This window comes from Somniosus microcephalus, chromosome 8, assembly GCF_052327205.1.
Source record: "Somniosus microcephalus isolate GS21.2 chromosome 8, FLI_Smic_1.0, whole genome shotgun sequence".
NCBI classification, from domain to species: Eukaryota; Metazoa; Chordata; class Chondrichthyes; order Squaliformes; family Somniosidae; genus Somniosus; species Somniosus microcephalus.
This window is the reverse complement of record NC_140994.1, coordinates 239,527,406-239,543,818: the sequence shown is the minus strand read 5'-3', so window position 1 is coordinate 239,543,818 and position 16,413 is coordinate 239,527,406.

Below are 16,413 nucleotides of genomic sequence, written 5' to 3'. Positions count from 1 at the left end.
GACTCGCCCTCTCGGCACACCCATTAGAGTGTGGTGAGAGCGGTTTCTTTTATATTGGGGGGCTTGTGTTGTGGGGGGCATTATTTTGTTACGGCCGAGGATCAAGGCATTTTTTGTTTTCATGGGGGTGTCTCTGTTGTGAGGGGGGGGCTTATTTTTGTAAGGCCGCTGTTGAAGGCCTTTTGGATGGGCAAGTTTTGTTATTCCTCCCCAGGTTTTGGGAGTGACAGATGTTTTTGACTGTTTTTTGGGGGTCTTGTCTGTTTTTCTGTTTCATGTGGGAAGGGCCCTGAGTTTGTGAAATAAAGCTTTTGATTTATTCAGCATGTCCAGGTGTCATGTTTGAAGTGGTTGTTGCGTTAACCGGCTGAGGGCTTGCGGAGCGGCTGCCTCAGGTGCGTTCATTGCCACACGCCATTCCCTGACAGGGGGCCTAGAAGTGTCGATCAATAAGCCCCCGGCGGACGGCCCTTGGCCCTTGTCGCTCCCTCCTGTGCTGGTCCTCCTCCTCCTCCTCCTCCTGCTCGTCCTCCTGAGGTGGTGGTGCAATGCCAGGTGGCAGTGCCTGAGTCCTGCGGATAGCCAGGTTGTGCAGCATGCAGCACACGACGACGAACTGGGAGACTCTATCCGGTGAATACTGAAGAGATCCTCCGGAACGATCCAGGCAGCGGAACCGTTGCTTGAGGACGCCTATCGTTTGCTCGATGATGTTCCTTGTGGCTTGATGGCTTTCGTTGTATGCCTCCTCCGCTGGGGTCCTGGGCGCGCGGAGCGGGGTCATGAGCCATGTACACAAAGGGTAGCCCTTGTCCCCGATAAGCCATCCCCTTGGTGGAGGCTGTGCCTCGAACATGTCAGCCACAGTAGTCTGGCGCAGGATAAATGCATCGTGGCTGCTTCCTGGGAAGCGGGCATTGACAGCTAGGATGCGCTGCCTGTGGTCACACACCAGCTGTACATTTAGGGAATGGTAGCCCTTCCGGTTGTGGTAATCCTCGGCATTGTGGATAGGTGCCCGCATAGCCACATGCGTGCAGTCAATGGCGCCCTGCACCATGGGGAAGCCCGCGATCCTGCCAAATCTGACTGCACGCTGCTCCTGCCTCTGTCGGGTCATGGGGAAGGAGATGAATTGGTGTCTCCTCGCGTAAAGTGCATCGGTGACCTGCCGGATGCAGCGATGCGCGGCGAACTGGGAGATGTTCGCTATGTCCGCAGCAGCGGCTTGGAAGGAGCCGCTTGCATAAAAGTTCAGAGCCACCATGACCTTCACTTCCACCGAGAGAGACGTCCTGCACATCAGCTGTGGACGCAGATCTGTGTGAAGCAGCTGGCAGATCTCTGCAACCACCTCCCTTCTGAAGCGCAGCCTCTTCACACAATGCGCCGCAGTCATGGTGAGATAGGACACCTGCTGCCGGTGTTGCCTGAGTGGGTAAGGCCTACGTTGCCGACGCCTGATGGCCCCTCTGCGTCTAGGCATGGCTGGCCCTCTCTCACAGCGTCTGCGAGCCCTTCGCACATAATGCTGCAACTGAGGGTTGGCCCCCCATACAGCCCCCATAATAAAGTTGAGAACAGATAAATCACAATGAATCAAATGTCAAAGCACTGGCCAGAAGCCAAAAATACCTCTCCTATGTTGTCCCAAATCAGTAACCTCTGTCCCTTGGTCTCTGTCCAGAAATCCAAAGCAGTAAAGTCATTGCAGCAAAATGGCTGGGCTTTATAGGTCAGTGTAAGTGCCCTTTAATTTGCGCTCCCCGAGGCCCACAGGGCCTCTTTTGCGTTCCACCTCACAGTTCTTAGCAGCGCCACGCCCACATTGGGCGGGCGCCACTGAATTTCCGGTTTGGGGCGCACAAACAGCGTTGCGCGACGATATGACATCATAAGCTGCGCGCGCACCTGAGCGGGCGCAAACACTTTGCGCCGGCGCTAAATGTCAACTGAATTTGGGCGTCGGCGCAGATCGGACTGCGTTCAGGCGCTAAGTGTCTAGCGCCGGAAATATAGCCCTTTTACGGCGTTAGCGGCTGGCGCTACCCACTGAATTTCTAGGCCTCTATCTTTTATAGGAGTCTGGCTACCCCTATCTTTCCCGCCAATCTTTAACATCCTTTTGTCTCGAAGCACTCCGGTGCTTAATCAGTGATGGGTCGTCCTCGGACTCATGAGTATTGGATTAATGGCCCTAAGTCTGGGACATATCTTTCGGACTTTGTGTTGGGAAAAAAACTGATTCCTTTTCGGCTGGCTGAGGCCAGTGGGTTCATTGTTCTGCTTCTCTTCTGAGATGGAGGTGAGAAGTGCTTTTGCATATTAGAGTGGCCTTTCTAATAAGTTCAAGTTCAATGGCCCCCTTCCTTTTTCCAGGACTGTCGGGCGAACCCATACATTCTGGATGACGGACAGTTCTTTTGTCACAGCCAACTGCCATGCGTTCTCTGGAGTTTTAACAAACCAGTCCCCCATGCATTTGCACAGGGCGATCCCACCACAGGGAAAACACTCTCAGCCCATAAAGTCCACAAAAATATTCTCGACTGAGTCCATTCTTCAAACAGAGACTTTGCGATCTCTTCAGTCCCCTGTTTGATGCTTTTCTTTCCACAAAGCATCACTCAACGAGAGAGCAAAGGCCAAAGTCTCCCACAAGTGAAGCTGTTTACCTGATTTTATGTTTTAAACCCCAGAACTGTACCCGTTACTGCATGTCATAGTTATCTTTTACCGAGTCAAAACACCAGCGAAACGGCTTCTTAACCCACTCAAACGGCTGGGTTCCAATTCCCACCGACAAACTTCAAGTCAAAATACAGAACTTTAATAAGATCCACAGGACGTTACCAAAAAGTCACTGCGCACATCACACCGTACAGCATTGACAGGTGGTAACATATTACAAAAATGCAACAGCGCACATCGCGCAATACAGAGTACAAAACTATAACCAGAATACAATACACTTGCTTACAGAACTTTGGTACATTACAAGTTATGCAGGGAGAAACCATCAACACAAATCGAATTACACCTTTCCGGATCGATCTAACACCCCTTGCCACCGCGCTCGGAGCATCTGGTTCCGTCGCCTGCAGCTGGTGTAAAACAAGTAGCTTACAAGCGACAATTGTATGATAACTAATGCATGGGAACAGATGCGGATCCAGGGAGGAATCTCTACACTCAGACCGGGTGGGACAATCCCTTTGATCTCCTCCCCCACTTCTACTGTCTTTTGCTCTAAAGTGTAAAAATGTTTCTGGGAGAGCTCAACAGTCTTTATTAACTCAGTGAGGTGTTCCGGCAGAAAAGGAATCGGGTACCCGAAATGCTCCACATAGTATGGTTGGACCGCTCGCAATCTACAGGGACAGGGTAGGCTTCAGAGGCTAAATGAAGCTGGCACGGGCTCAACAAATTGCTATATGGGTGCAGCGCGGCGAGAGGCGTGTTGCTTAACCATGAAGGGACGCAACCTTGCCTCAGGTCCTCCAGGTTACTGTGGCCCTCACCCAGCAACCACGCTCCATACAACACACTCACCTCATTCTGTGCAGCCTGCTCCGAGGCGTTCCTGTCCTCCCGTATCAAATCATTAACAGTTTTTGCGTGCCTCTCCAGCTCCGCAATGACCTCCTTTAAATGAACGGTCATTGCCTGGTCCTCATGAAGCTCTGAACCCACCACTGTATTCTCTTCCCCTAGAATCTTACGCAGTTGGTTCTTTAACCCAATGATCTGCATCTGGAGTTGTGCATCATCCATACTATTAATTATATCCATTCCTGTACTGAACGCTGTGGCTACATCATTCCAGGTCCCTCTTCTCTGCCTCCCGGACCCCACACTATCACCAACATTCAGATTATAAAGCTGTTCTTTCTCTACATTTCCATAGTCCAGTTCATAAAATTCCTGAAACATCGCTTTTAACAGAGCTTCATAAAGCTTCTCCGTCTTCCTTCGACGCCACACAGGCAGATGGACTTCAGTCAGGTTCAGGATCACGGATGCCACGGCGTAGTGCATGTTCTGAAACAACACTTTGTCAGTAGGGATTAACAACAACTCATTCCCTGGACCCCTGGTGGTGGTGGGACACCCATCTACAGTTGTCTGTACCACCGGGGCTCTGGGTGGGGGCTTCCTGGTGTATGAGATGAGCTCTGTGGCATTGATGGTGTTCGGGGGTTTTGGGATTACACAGGAGTCCACACTCCGATCCCAACCGATCCCACCCCCGGCGTCCTGCCATCGCCTGCTAAACGCGATCGACACACCCGCTGGGCAGATCTTTTCCAACCCCCACATACACACATAAATCCCTTCCTCGGATTCCCACCACTTATCCCAACACACATCCACTCCTCCCTGAGAACCCATGATCGTCCGGTACGTGTTATTACTTAGTCTTTCCCAGTCAGCTGTCTGGTCCCCTGTATCCATGCTCAGTTTCCTGAGCCACCACCACCTTCCCAGTGGAATGTGTCCCCTACAGCTAAGGCACACCCGTTTACCCTCTGTTACCCTAACCCAGGAGGCGGTAACCCCTATTCTCGGGCATGAGATGGACGCTTCACCATAGGTGAACTCGTCATGGCTGGAATACCGGGTGGAATTCGACCCCAGCCATCCAGGCCATCTTCCCTCGTGGAGATAGACACTCGCCCCATCCTTTGAGCCACCTCCAGTGGTTACGGTCGATCTGTCTCCGCCGGTGCAGCTGAAGATAACTGATTCCTCGGTGTTGCCCCTGTGACTCATGCTGGCTTCAATCATGACGATCAGGACTACCATGGCTGACTTCATCTTGTTCTTAGGCGTTCCCTGAAGACACACAGAATACAACGTTGTCCTTGGGTGATGCCTCACTTTTCCAGACGCAGCTACACACGATTAAAATCCAAACTATACAGACAAGCTAAGGCAACAGACTGGAGAAAAAGAAGTTATGTACAGTGCCACCTGTCTGTGGGTGGCTACACTAGGTCTCCTCGACCCTGGGCCTCTTACAACTCCGGTTTCCTTCGCTCACCGGTGTGTAAGGAGACGTCCACGGCACCTTCAGCCGTGGAATCCTGGCACTCCTTCTCACTCCTGCCCCCACAGGCGGAACGACTGGTCCCTCTGTGGGCTCCTCACAGTCCCAGATTATGGGCTGGAGACCCACACCTGTAGCGCAGCTCACCACTCCCTGCTGTTTCCTCCTCTTATCAGCTCTTTCCCCAGGGTTGAAAAGCTTGCACCGATTGATATGGAACCACTTAGTGCGTCGGGGCATTTTGACCGCTTATACCATTGGACTCGCCCTATCCACGATACTGTACGGTCCCATGTATAGCGGTTCAAAAGTCCCTACCCTGGCGAAGTTTCTAACCATTACTTGATCTCCGACCTTCCACGCGTGGTGCCTCTGAGGCTGAAGCAATAAACAATTTCTACGATGTTGCTTCCCCATGTTACTGGCAGCCTGCCAATGGATCTGTCTGAGATGCTCAAGCAAATTCTTAACAAACCTGTCCCGGTTCACCTCTCTCAACTGACCTTCCGTGTGAACCGGGGCCAGTACATGGCTGGGCGTTCTCATGACCCTGCCAGTCACGAGCTCATGTGGGGAATACCCTGTGCTGCTAGACGGGCTGGCTCGGACCCCCATCAGAACTAACGGCAAGACCTCCGCCCATTTTCTAGGTGAATCTCCCGTCTCCTTCCTAATCCTTTCCTTGGTGGTCCTATTCATTCGCTCCACAATCCCCGATGACTGCGGGTTGTGCGCGACATGCCATTTACCCTCTACACCTAGCATCTTCAGAGTCGCCTGCATGACTGCCCCTGTGAAGTGACTCCCCTGATTGAACTCCACATACTGTGGTAGCCCCAACCTAGAGAACACTCCTCTCACTAGAATCCTTGCGGTCCCCAAAGCTGTGGCTGTTCGGCATGGGAAGGCTTCTACCCATTTAGAGAACACATCTACCAGGACCAGGCAGTACTTGCAACCCCCCTGAGCGGTGGGCAGCGGTCTGATATAATCGACCTGTATGGACTGCCATGGTCCCTCCACTCTCCTAGTGTGTCCCATGGATACCTTCCTTTTCTGGGGGTCAGGGTTGTTTGCAGCACACACCAAGCAATCCGCGCAGAAGTCGCGGATGTCCTCCCTCAGTTGCGGCCACCACCCTACCTGTTCCACCCATTGCCAGGTGGTCTCTGGCCTGGGGTGCCCTGCTCCTGGACCCTCGTGGGCCAACTGAAGGAATTCTCTCCAGTGCTGCTGCGGAACTACCCACTGTTCCCCTCTGAAAACCATCCCTTCCTTTACCGTAATACCTGCCACTCCGTATGGACCCTTTACCTTATCTCCCTTAGCCAGCGTCTCCAGAACAGTCTTTAGGGCAGGATCCCGTACCTGGACCATCTTTAGGTCCGAGGCTAATGCTACCCCTGCACTCCCTTGGGTCCCGCCTCTGTCCCTGATCGCTGCTACCAGACTCGACCCATATGGATCCCAAAACGTGCCTGTTCGAGCACCCTCTTTGGCCAGCACGTCGGCCTGCTGATTGCCCTCCGCACGGGGTTCTGTCTTAGAATGGGCCTTGACTTTGTGGATATAGAAATCCCCCTGGGTTCCTATCGATGTTAGGATCTGTCACAACAATGGCTTGGTTGCCAAGGGTTTCCCGTTTGCAGATGTGAACCCGCGACGAGACCAAATGGCTAAATATTCTGTACACGAATTGCAAGTGAACATGCTGTCCGAGCAAATCGTGTAGGGTGTAGGGAACTCTTCGGGGTGGGTAACCACATACACCACCGCCGACAGTTCAGCGTGCTGGGCGCTCATGGTGCTCGAGAGTTTAATGGCCTTGGCAATGCCTGCCTTTGGGTCCTGCATCCAGTGAGACGCTCCCCAGCCACCACTGTACTGGACCCGTCTACATAGATCTCACGGCCCGTGGGATGGATCCCAGCCTAAAACCCTAGGTCTACGTCCCACACCCCTTCAACAGAACATTTGTGGGCCACCCCTGGGTAGATCAAATTTGCGGCGAGCTTGGGCTCACAGAGGCCTTTCACACTCAAATTCATCTGAGAGAGCAATAAAGTCCAGCGAGCAATGTGTGCACTGCTCACCGTGCCGTCCTTTATCCTCCCATCCAGAAGCATCGGAGTGGGCGTATGATGGGTTAAGAAAGTTCACGGGGACGCCCCCGTGAAGATTTGTGATCTCCTCACGGCCCAATGTGTGGCAAGCAGGTGCCTCTCACAATTGGATTACCCCCCTCTCTACAGCTATGAGGATCCTTGATGGGTATACCACAGGCCTCAGCTGGCCATGCCGCTCCTGGAGCAGCACTGCGCTCAAACTGTCCCCTATGGCAGCTACCTCCAAAAAGAACTCCTTCCCCCCATCAATCGCTCCTAAAGCCGGTGCGGTCTGCAGATCTCCCTTCAGATGACTAAAAGCTGCCATGCAGTCCTCATCCAACTTGCAGCCCACTCCCTGGTGGAGGAGCCGGAGTAGAGGAGCTGCCGTAGCGGCATAGTCCTCTATGAAATCCCTGCAGTACCCTGTGAGTCCCAGGAAGGATCTTACCCCCGTTACCATGGTCAGGGCAGGTAGCTCCTGTACCGCCTTCCTCCTCGCCTCATCGATGGCCCTCTCCCCAGCACACACGGTCAGCCCGAGGAATTTTACTTCCTGCTGGGCGATCTGTGCTTTCTTGAGATTAATCTTGAACTCAGCTTCGTTTAACAGACTCAACAGCTCAGCCAGCAGGGGGCCATGCTCCTCCCCCTCGTTGGAGAACAAAAGCAGGTCGTCCACGTACTGCACAAGCTGCTGTGGTCTGCTGAACCCTTTTAAACAGTTGGCCATACATTGGTGGAAAATAGAAGGACTGTTGTGAAACCCTTGGGGAAGGCAGGTCCATGTGTACTGCTGACCCTGGAAAGTGAATGCGAACTTATACTGGTCCTCCCTTTTGAGAGGGATAGACCAGAATCCATTCGAAATGTCCAACACCGTGAATGTTTTTGCGGATGCTGGGATACTCCCGATCAGGTCGGCTACAGCTGCGACGGTGGGGGCACAGGCTGGGATGTTCTTGTTAAGAACCCGATAGTCCACAGTGGCTCTCCACGAATTGTCCCGTTTCCTAACCAGCCAAATCAGGGAGTTCACATGTATCGCTATGGGTCTCAACACACCCTGCTCAACCAGTGGTCCCACTGCCATCTCTAAATCCGCCTCTGCCTCTCTGGGGAAGTTGTACTGTTTCTGTGGTCGGTCCATGGGGTCCCCTTCTACTCTGGCCTCCACCCTTATTACCCTCCCACAGTCATGTTTGTGTGTAGCGAATGCCGCGAGGTTGGCTCGCACATCCGCTATGTACTCCGCCGGGGTAGAAGTGACCAAAAGTTCAAGGTCATAACTACCCTTGGGCTTCATCGTGCACACGGTTCCCTTGCCTTGCTTCCCTGGTATAACTACCACCTCCTTCTCCTGCCCCCCAAAGAGAGTGATTCCAGAAATCCACCAATATCTTGTGGGCCAGTATGAAATCTGCCCCCAAAATGCCTATTCCCTCCTGCTTCCACCACATCAGGACACATTTCCACTCCATATGGAGTGTACCCAGATCGATGGCTAGCGGGATGGAGAAAGACCCAGCCTGTTCGTTCCCTGTGAACCCTACTAAGTTATATGGGACTCCGCTCGATAGAGGTGATGTGGTCGGGTTATCCGCATAAACAATGGTGATTGAAGCTCCAGTGTCCAGCAGATAGGTCCCTTGCACCTTCTCCACCCCCATCTTCACGCACGGTCTCTTCCAAGCATCATAACTTAGTGGGCACAGGTAAAAGGGCTGAGAAGCCCCTAGTCATGGGTCAGGATTGTTCGGGGCGGATGGGAGTACGCTGCCCGCTGCCGCGTCCACCCTACCCTGCCCTGCCGGAAAGACTGCGCGGAGAGCAGCCACTAATACCGCGAATGGATCAGTGCTGCTTCCTGCCACAGCTGCGGCTTTCTGCACTGGCGCTGGAGGATCCCCTTTCCCGCTCCTTTTGTCAGAGACTGGGCAGTCTTTCCTCCAGTGCCCTTTACTCCCGCACCTATAACAACCCTGCTCCTACCCCATTCCTGGCGCCACTCTCTTCTAACGTTGCCTCCACTAGGCTTTAACTTGTGTACTCTGTCCTTTGGTTTGTCATCCTCACCCCTACCATTCTTAAAAGAGAGAGTTAACTGCCGGATCACACTCTCTTCTGTGGTCTGGGGATCCCTGGGATCGAACCACCCCTCTGCTTTGGCCTTGATCCTGGGCAGGCTGTTCGCCACCAGGGTCCTCAGCCAATGAGCCCTAGGCTCCCCCTGCAGCTGCGCCCGGTCGGGCACCCCCGCGCAGGCACTCCGGTAGATGGGCCAAAGCCTGTCCGTGAAAGCCTGCGGTGCCTCCCCAGCTGACTGCAGTGTCCTTTCTACTTGGGAGAAGGGACTTCCATCATTGAGGCCCATAGCCTCTAGGATGTCATCCTTTATCGCCTCTAATGTACCCTGCCCCCTCTTGCTACCCGCTGAGAGCGACTGGTACAACCTACTATCCAGGGAAAATAAAAGTAATTTGGCTGTCTTAGCTTCGTTACAATTATTGATCCCCCCCACCTGCTCCACATCTGTAAAATGGACAGATGGGTCCCCTTTGCTGGTCAGTTTGGTCAGGTTAGAGACCATTGCCTGCAGCTGGGGAGTCGTATACGGGACCACAAAGTCACTCTGCAGTGCTCCTTGCTCTTGACCGTCTACGGGCGCACCGTATTTCCGCTGTCGGACAGGGCACATGGGTCCTGGTCCCGGCACTTCGGGCGGTGGTCGAGCGTTCTCCTCTGCCTCACAGTCCTCCTTATCTCCCTTCTGCTCTTCCTCATCTGCCTGGGCCACGCCCAGAGCTACCAAGCAGACCATCCCTTTGGCCTTAGATAGAGCATCAGCCAAATTCCGGATCTGCTCCTGGCAAGGACCATGATTACCCATATCAAACCCTCCAGTGCTGGCGGCTCTGTATGCCACTTGAATATCCTTCAACCGCTCTCCCAGCACCTTTACCTCACTCGACAAGCGAGCGTTCTCCTCCCTAACCAACCTCTAGTTCCCCTTTGCCTCAGTTACCTGGCATTGCAGGAACTCCTTATGGCTACAGAAGGTTTCCTCCTGGCTTATTCTTTCCTGCTTCTCATCCCTTAGCTCCGTGCATAATCTGCTCCCTACTACAGCCCTTGCGTCTGACTGTGCCTCGGCCTCCCTGAGCTCTGCCTCTAATTTGGCAACCAGCTTATCTGGCAGTTGCACTTGTCTTTGTAGACAGACGAGCCATATCGCCTTTTCAATGCTGCGCCTATGCTCCTTGCCCTCCATCCATTCTGCTGCTGCATCCACCAGACGCTCAGCACGCAACAAGTCTAGCACCCACTTCTTAGTGCTGTTAACCTTCTTAAACACATATGAAGAAATCCTTTCCTCCATTTGGGATCTTTCGCCAGTAGCACTGTCCATGACTGATTTACACTCCTTTAACCCAGATCCTGCCGCTGGTCGCCAAGAGATGTAAGCGGTTTTGATCCTAGACCAATTGCTAGACGAACGGTTCGAATCGCCCCCGCCTTATGAAAGTTCTATACCCGGGAATTATTATTCAGAGTGTAAATGAAATAAGTCACGGACAGGAATGCTTCGGTGAAAAATCAAACTTAAATTTATTTGGTCTAACATACACTGGCTAAAACATGCACTACTAAACAAAATCACTGTCTCTGTGGAGAATAAAATCCAGGTTACAAACAACATACATACAGTACAAGACTGGGGACTATAACAAGCAGTAATTCCCTTGTTGCTATGGTGGACTCTAATTTCACCCCTACCAACGAATTACCCAGTCACATAAACCCCTTCGCCTGGCTGAACCAAACGAAGCTCCCCCCCTCGGAATAGCCCAAAAACTTCACTTCTGAGAAAACTCTAAGCCCTTACAGCTCACGGGTTACCAGCTTGGGACACTCGAGACTGTGCTTACCCCCACACATGGTCAGTTTCGATCGCTCTGCTCGTCGGCTTTTCTGGTACTTCTTGTTAGTTCGATCTTGTTGGAGCAGGGAGCGAGAGAGAGAGAAAGAATGGTGGAAAAGAATTTATCTTTTATAGGAGTCTGGCCACCCCTATCTTTCCCACCAATCTTTAAAATCCTTTTGGTTCTAAGCACTCCAGTGCTTAATCAGTGATGGGTCATCCTCGGACCCATGAGTATTGGATTAATGGCCCTAAGTCTGGGACATATCTTTCGGACTTTGTGTTGGGAAAAAAACTGGCTCCTTTTCGGCTGGCTGAGGCCAGTGGGTTCATTGTTCTGCTTCTCTTCTGAGATGGAGGTGAGAAGTGCTTTAGCATATTAGAGTGGCCTTTCTAATAAGTTCAAGTTCAATGGCCCCCTTCCTTTTTCCAGGACTGTCGGGTGAACCCATACATTCTGGATGACTGACGGTTCTTTTGTCACAGCCAACTGCCATGAGTTCTCTGGAGTTTTAACAAACCAGTCCCCCACACATTTGCACAGGGCGATCCCACCACAGGGAAAACACCCTCAGCCCATAAACTCCACAAAAATATTCTCAACTGAGTCCATTCTTTAAACAGAGACTTTGTGATCTCTTCAATACTCAGCCTCTGACCTGCTCCTGTAGCCACAGTATTTACGTGGCTGGTCCAGTTAAATTTTTGGTCAATGGTGACCCCCAGGATGTTGATGGTGGGGGATTTGGTGATGGTAATGCCATTAAATATCAATGGGTGGTGGTTAGACTCTCTGTTGTTGGAGATAGTCATTGCCTGGCACTTGTGTGGCATGAATGTTTCTTGCCACTTATCAGCCCAAGCCTGAATGTCATCCATGTCTTGCTGCATGCGGGCATAGATTGCTTCATTATCTGAGGAGTTGCAACTGGAACTGAACACTGTGCAAACAATCCCACTTCTGACCGTATGCTGGAGGGAAGATCATTGATGAAGCAGCTGAATATGGTTGGACCTAGGACATTGCCCTGAGGAACTCCTGCAGTAATGTCCTGGGGCTGAGATGGTTGGGCTCCAGCAACCACAACCATCTTCCTTTGTGCTAGGTATGATTCCAGCCAGTGGGCAGTTTTCCCCCTGATTCATAGAAACATAGAAACATAGAAGATAGGAGCAGGAGTAGGCCATTCGGCCCTTCGAGCCTGCTCCGCCATTCAATGAGATTATGGCTGATGTGTATCCTAACTCCATTCACCTGCCTTGGCTCCATATCCCCTAATACCCTTGGCTAGCAAAAATCTATCAATCTCAGATTTAAAATTATTAATTGAACTGGCATCTCCTGCTTTTTGTCGGAGTGAGTTCTGTTAAGTCTGTGTGTTATATTGCGAATTACTACACAGACCACAAGAGTAAAATTTAACAGGTCTTTACTGGTTGAAGGTCAGGGCGGAACTGCCCAATAAATCATTACACAGCACTTATATACCGGTGTGGTCACCGCCGGTATTACAGTATACAGCAGCCAAGATAAAGTAGGGCAACCCTTAAAATAGTTCTCTTAAAGGTGGAACGGTTACATACATAGTTCTCTTAAAGGTGGAACGGTTACATACACTACAATCCTTCCCTTTTAGCTTAACCGTATATGTTCCCCATTAGACATAACATCATAACATATATACACAACTTCATGTAAAACAGTTCACGGATTCAGTCTCTGAGGCGGCGCCTCCTGCGCTTCCTGACTCGGTCCGGATAACGCCTCGGTGGTGTAGTAGTTCTCGGTGGTGTAGTAGGTTCTCGTTGCTGGGGTGACTCATCTAATAGTCCATCACTGGACTTAACAGCTTGAATTTTCGTAACTTCAGAACCCGCATTGTTGACTTCTAAAGGCTCGAGTACCTTGGGAAGTTTTTCTGCTTCCAGACTGATTTGGCTCAGTTCGGAGGGACCCCGTGCGTGACAGCTCAAAGTAGCAGAATGCTTCTCTTCTACTGTAATGTTCTGTAGTTCTTTGACTACCTTTGACGGAGGCTCTTTAATAGTCAGCCTCGCCTCAGATTTTGATTTCCCTGCGATAAACTGCAGCAAGCCGGTCATCTTACAAGTTGTTTGTTTCAGAGTGAGACGATGAATAGTGCCATGATGCTCAATATCCACATCTTCAGAAGCATGAAGAATTTCACCATTTAGTATCTTTTGGAGGCTTCACGTCCGCAACTGAAAGCTCACACTCAAGAATGGTGTCACTTGGCTCTGTCACTTCCATATCACATATAGGTTTAATGATGGCAATTGATTGCTCTTCTACATATAACTTTGCTGTGCTTTGGTCATCTATGGCATCGCACATGTAGTTGCCTTCATCTTCAAAAGCGACATTATTAATAACGAGCTTCCTGTACACATCTTCACTCACAATCTCATATTTATTACTGGGATGAATCTCTTTGTCTTTGTAATACCACTTGACAGCAGCATTTGGCCTGGAAACCTTGCATTCGAAACTGACACGATGTTTCTCCATGCCAATCTTCTCTCTTAAGGGTTTCACAATGTTAACTGGCAATTCTTTAATTCGAAGCAAAGCTCTGGAAGTAGCGCTTCCAGCAACAAACTTGATCTCTGCAGCATCTTCAGTTTTTGCCTCTGCCACCAATTCCCTGAGTGGCTTATTACTGCTGACACTGCTCACAAAAGGGTACTCTTTCTTCTTAGCTGTCAACTGATCGATGAATTTGACATATTCCCTTTCTTGCTCAGCTTTGATTCGTTTGGCCTCATCGCGCAGACGGTTTGTGTGTTCCTGTTCCATTTTCTCAATCAGCTGCTTCTGCTGTCTTTCCAGATTCTCCCACTCTGTGTCAAAGAACTTTTTCTTTGCATTCATCTCTTGCTCAAAACGGCAAATCATTTGTTCTAAGTGCTGTTGTAGTTTGAGATTGAATTGAGTTCGAGCCCGGTGTTCCTCAGAAATGTGCATGTCTGTAGACTGGACAGACTCAGAATTCTCTGTCAAACTATGTTGTTGTTGTTCAGTGGAATCCTGTTCTGATACATTGTTCTCTTCTGAAGCATTTATGCACTCCTTCGTTTTTCCGTCATTAGTCTGCAAGTCCATTTTAGACTTGTCTTTTGCACATGGGCTGATCTTACCATCATCAGTTCCAGAGTCTGAGCTGATCCTGGGTAGGCGGCAATCTTCCTCGCCGTCAAAGAAACTGCACAGCTCGAGTCTTCCCTCGCGATCGGACGTGATGACAGTTCTGGTGAAGTTGTAGTAGTATTCCATATCCTCATCAGAAGATGTGCTTGGATCATCGGCTCCGTCTACCTGCCCTTGAGTTGACTGCTCTCCTCTTTTCTTCCCCGAAAGATCTCGATAGAATGGAAAATCCTCTTCACCATATGACTTGCCACCATAAAAGTGAGTCAACCCAAAAAATGTAGTTGAGTGGGCCCGGGCACTGCGTCGGGGGTACCTCCTTTTGTTTGAATCATTATCCTGGGCTTTGTTCCCATCACCATCCTCCTGTGAAGTCTGGTTTCCGCACTGCAGCACGTGCTTCTGAAACAGGTTTTTCACCCTTTGTTTGTAGACTTTGTTGCACGTTGGACACCTCAGGACTTCCCGCTCATTTCCTGGACTTTCCGTCATTGCTTTTAGGGGGTGCCAGTCCATATTTATTTTCCTGATCCACTCCCGTCCCAGAAGTGGTGGACCTCCCTCAGGTAGTACATATAAGTCCATTCCTTGGTGCTCTTTGCCCTTGTGTCTCACCTTGACTTTTATCCTTCCGATGGGGTATACTCTTTGCCCCGTGTATGTCTTTAATACTATTTTCGTATTCCGTAGGGGAATATGTGTGAATAACCTTTTGTAATCTTGCTTATTCATGACCGTCAACGCCGATCCGGTGTCCACTTCCATCTTCACCTGGACCCTTGCTATCTGCAGTGTGACCCAGATAGTTTGTCGGTCAGCTTCCTTACTCACATTGTGAATTCTCAGACTACCCAGTTCCTTGCTGTTAGAGTCTGAATCCGAATTCTGTTCATCCGAACTCTTCTCAGCCACCTTGTGTACCTTGCTGCACTTTTCCTGCGGTGACTTTTTGTTGCTGGTCTTCTTTCCTGACCGGCATACTTTAGCTATGTGACCAAGCTTGCCACATTTTCTACATTCCTGGTTTTTAAACCAGCATTGGTTCTGATCGTGTGTTGTCTTCCCACAACGATAACATTTCGTTGTACCCAAAGCCATTTGATCTACGCTGAGTACCGCTGCCTTCAGCTGCATTTCCGCAGTGCCTCTCGCTGCGGCTTCGTGCGATGCTGCAATAGAGACAGCCTTATCAAGTGTAAGATCATTCTCTTCAAGTAGCCGCTTTTGTGTTCCTTCTTTCGACAATCCGCACATGAATTTGTCTCTCAGTGCCTCTGTCAGTCCTTCCCCAAACTGACAGTATTTCGCTAGCTTACGCAGTTCAATTAAGTACTCCGCGTTGCTTTCCTCTTTCAGTTGCGTTCTCGCATAAAATTTAAATCGTTCCGCTAACATCAGCGGTGTGGGGTTCAAATGATTCTTCAGGACAGCAACAATATTAGCGAAAGTCTGATCCGCCGGTTTAGCTGGTGATAGAAGATGCTTCAATAGCCCGTATGTCTTCGCACCCATTGAGTTTAGTAAGGTTAGTGCTTTATCTTCATCTGATATTTTATTTGCCTTACAATATATCTCTATGCGTTCTACATACGTGGCCCAATCTTCAACCTCGGGATCGAAATCGTTGATGTTACCACGCTTAGGCATCCTCGCGATCTTCTTGAGAAACAAAAGAATTTTTTTTTTTTCCTTTTACAAAATGGCGGTTTCCCGCGCTCGTCTTCTTCCCCCGCCTCCGAAAATGGCGGCTTCCCGCGTTTGCCTTCCTCCCCCGCTGGCTGTAATGGCGATTGCCGATTTGCTGCGTTCGCCCTCCCCCAGCGGTTTCAAATCGTGCCTCCCAGCCCCTCTTGCAGTCCGGTCCTTTCCCCCCCGGCTGCGGCTGAGTTCTCCGCGTTTTTTTAAATTTTCTCCCGCGCCTTACGCTGACCCGGTCGCTGCGCCTCGCGGCCTCGGTAGTTGCCCGGCCTTTTTCACCGGTTGCGGTCGAGCTCTCTCTCGACGCTGTTGCGTCTCCCAGCCCGCTTGCAGCCCGGTCTTTCGCACCGGCTGCATTTGCATGCACCGCGGCTTCCGTGCCTTACGCTGCCCCAGTCTCAGCGCCTCTGGCCCCGACTTCTGTCCGGCTCCTTTCCCCGGCCGTGGTCGAGTTCTCCGCCCTTATATC